Raw genomic sequence first — 4,123 nt, 5'->3', positions numbered from 1 at the left:
ACGTACTTATCTGAACGCACTTTATCTTGGTATAAAAAATGAACGAAATCCGACTATGACCACGCCTACTTTTTCGATATCGAAAATTACGAAAAATGAAAAAAAGCCATAATTCTATACCAAATACGAAAAAAGGGATGAAACATGGTAAAGTAATTGGATTGGTTTATTGAAACATTAGAAAAAACTTTGTAAAATGGTTGTGACACCTACCATATTAAGTAGAAGAAAATGAAAAAGTTCTGCAGGGCGAAATAAAAAACCCTTGAAATCTTGGCAGGTATTACATATATAAATAAATTAGCGGTATCCAACAGATGATGTTCTGGGTTACCCTGGTCCATATTTTGGTCGATATCTGGAAAACGCCTTCACATATTCAACTACCACCACTCCCTTTTAAAACTCTCATTTATACCTTTAATTTGATACCAATATCGTACGAACACATTCTAGAGTCACCCCTGGTCCACCTTTATGGCGATATCTCGAAAAGGCGTCCACATATAGAACTAAGCCCCACGCCCTTTTAAAATACTCATTAACACCTTTCATGTGTTACCCATATCGTACAAAAATATTCTAGAGTCACCCCTGGTCCACCTTTATAACGATATCTCGAAAAGGCGACCACCTATAGAACTAAGGCCCACTTCCTTTTAAAATACTCATTAATACCTTTCGTTTGATACCCATATTGTACAAACGTATTCGAGAGTCACCCTTGGTCCACCTTTATGGCGATATCTCGAAAAGGCGACACCCTATACAACTACCACCACTCCCTTTTAAAACCCTCATTAGTACCTTTAATTTAATACCCATATCTTACAAACACATTCTAGATATGAATGGTCCACCTTTATGGCGATATTTCGAAACGGCGTCCACCTATAGAACTAAAGCCCACTCCCTTTTAAAATATTCATTAACACCTGTCGTTTGATACCCATATTGTACAAACGCATTCTAGAGTCACCCCTGGTCCACCTTTATGGCGATATCTCGAAAAAGCGACCACCTATACAACTACCACCACTCCCTTTTAAAACCATCATTAATACCTTTAATTTGATACCCATATCGTACAAACACATTCTAGAGTCACCCCTGGTCCACCTTTATGGCGATATTTCGAAACGGCGACCACCGATAGAACTAAAGCCCACTCCCTTTTAAAATACTCATTAACACCTTTCGTTTGATACCCATATCGTACAGTGTTCTAGGGTCACTCCTGGTCCACCTTTATGGCGATATCTCGAAACGGCGTCCACCTATGGAACTAAGGATCACTCCCTTTTAAAATACTCCATAGCACCTTTTTTTTTTTGATACCCATATCGTACAAACACATTATAGAGTCAACCCTGATCCACCTTTATGGCGATATCCCTAAATGGCGTCCACCTATAGAACTAATGCCTTTCATTTGATACACATGTCATACAAACACATTCCAGGGTTTCCCTCGGTTCATTTTCGAACATGGTTATTTTCCCTTATGTTGTCACCATAGCTCTCAACTGAGTATGTAATGTTCGGTTACACCCGAACTTAACCTTCCTTACTTGTTTGACTTAGAATGTTTACTGGGTAAACTTAAATTTTTGCAATGGCATGCATTATTGGCTAAATATTTTTGAAAAACGCTGGATTACAGATTAAAAATAATTAAACCGATAGCGTAATGGGTAACTACTCACCAATATAGGACAAATTGGGTACATTTTGGATTGAATTTGTGTGTTTGTTTCCCATATTTTCCAAAAGATAATTTTTATCCTTCTTTTGGGTAAATATTTGGGTATTTACCCATTTTTACCATATATAACCAATTTACCGGGTATTTACCATTTGGGTATTTACCCCTTTCCCATCTCTAATTGAAATCCGTTAGCTGTGTTGTTACTTTCCGATTTTTCGAAAAATGTTAGTATGTAGCTGAACATAGGTTTTATGAAAAGTACGGACACCAAGATATCGTGCACTTTTGTAAACTTCTGAACATACGAAACCTAAACCAATTAAAAATTCATCGTTCAACGTAAATACTCGACAAGTAAATTGATTCACGAAAAAATGTTATAAGTAATAATGGAGATGCCATAACGAAATGTACTCATGAGCATGTTAACTTATTCATTCCATATGCTCGGAACATTCATCTCCATTTATAAATTTGTGGAATCGATTTATATTTGGAATATTATGTATATACTTCTTTGATATATTCGGACCTCGTGAGGTATTATAAAACGAACGTGTTCCGAATATTCTAAATTAACGGTTTATCCGGAACACTTCCGTGAATACTAAACAGAAAAGAGCTTTCCGAAATTTCAGAACAAAAAGGTGAATACTCCCTGTATAGCAGGACCGCACAAAAGCTTAACCCTTTCTTCAAAGTCAAGGCCAGAATATCAAGTTCCAAGACAATAAGCCATTTTCTTTTATTTTGTTATGCCAGTTCATTGCGGCTGCTGATTAGATGTCAGCTGCCTGTTCAAAATCATCTATCACAAAATATTTTTCAAAAATTTCCCATTTCAGGATTTGTCACAAAAACGCCCTATATTAGAATTAGATTGAAGAACGCGTTATCTCGGGATGATTTTGATTAACTCCTTCATATGTCAAAATGCATTGAACTTATAATCTGATAGAGAGTTTTTGAAACAAATTTTGAGATTGTGTATTTTTGAATAAAATTCTAACATACGGCATTCATATTTATTTCATATTTATTTGTTTGTTTACTCCCTTAGCACATTAAGACGCTGAGTCTTTTTCTGTACGTTTTACATATAAATTACAGAGTTTACTGATATTAGAATATAAAGTGACTTAAATTAGAAGAAACCTCACGAACGAGGCAGAGCGGGATGCAAGAGACATCCCTATGAAAAATGATTTGCAACTGCCTCCTTAAATCATCTATCTGATTTAATACATTTAATTGACATTGGCAATGAGTTCCATATTCGCACAGCACTAACAAAGAACAATCTAGACCCCGGTAGAGATACAAATCTTGGTACTACAATATTATTAGTACGGGAAGATGCTACAAAGCTGAGTTTCTCATAAAGATAGCCGGGTTTCTGGTACCTAATAATTTTAAATAAAAAATTACGTTCCTAGTCTGAAGGTAATTTTCCAAGCTCCTTCCAAGAATATTTTTTGTGTAGATGGAGATGTGATCAAACTTTCTCTTACCGTATATAAACCTCGCAGCATTATTCAGAGCTAGGTTTAATTTCCTATTGGATTCTGAGTCAAGATCTCCATATACAAGTTCGAAATAGGTGATTTGTGGGACAACGAGAGCCTTTACTAGTTTAATTTTTGTGTTAACTGGAAGATAAGAACAGCCAAGCCACAACCTCCTAAGAACATAATATATTTTCGAGACAGCAAAATTAATGTGGTTTATGCAAATAAGCCGGGAGTTCATCCTAAACACAAGATTAGTCACAGCCGGAAGAAAAGGTATTTTGGTGTCATCCAGTACTATAGATGGCAATTCATTTAAGCCATGGTAGTTGAAGGATATTGGCAGGACATGTGTTTTTGCCGGATTTAGGCTAAGTCCATTCACCTTGGCCCAATTTGATATAGCTTTTAGGTCATCATTCATTCTACATACTAAATCTTCGCATAGACCAATAGGACGCGAAAGGTAGATCTGAGTGTCATCCGCATACAAGTGTATAGATGTATTTTGGCAACAGCTGACAATGTCATTTATAAAAATAGTAAATAAAATGGGGCCTAGGATAGAATCTTGAGGCACACCAGAAGATACTACGCTCCGTTGCGAGGTGTTATTGCCACACACAGTCTGCTGTAACCTATCTGAAAGATAACTCCTAATTAATTTTATAGACGTTGTGTTGAATCCAAAATAATGTTGTAATTTAAATAATAAAATCTTATGGTTGACAGTGTCGAACGCTTTCGAAAAATCTAAGAGGGCTAAGATCGTTACAATTTTATTTTCAAAAGCAGGACGGATATCATCTGTTACTTTAAGTAGTGCAGTGGAGCAGCTGTGCCCAGACCTAAAGCCAGATTGGTACTCAGATAAAAGGTTATACTTCATTAGGTGCAACACTACTTG

This window comes from Eurosta solidaginis, chromosome 5 (assembly GCF_040869045.1).
Source record: "Eurosta solidaginis isolate ZX-2024a chromosome 5, ASM4086904v1, whole genome shotgun sequence".
Lineage (NCBI taxonomy): Eukaryota > Metazoa > Arthropoda > Insecta > Diptera > Tephritidae > Eurosta > Eurosta solidaginis.
The sequence above is the reverse complement of the archived record's forward strand: the minus strand, read 5'-3'. Positions refer to the sequence as shown.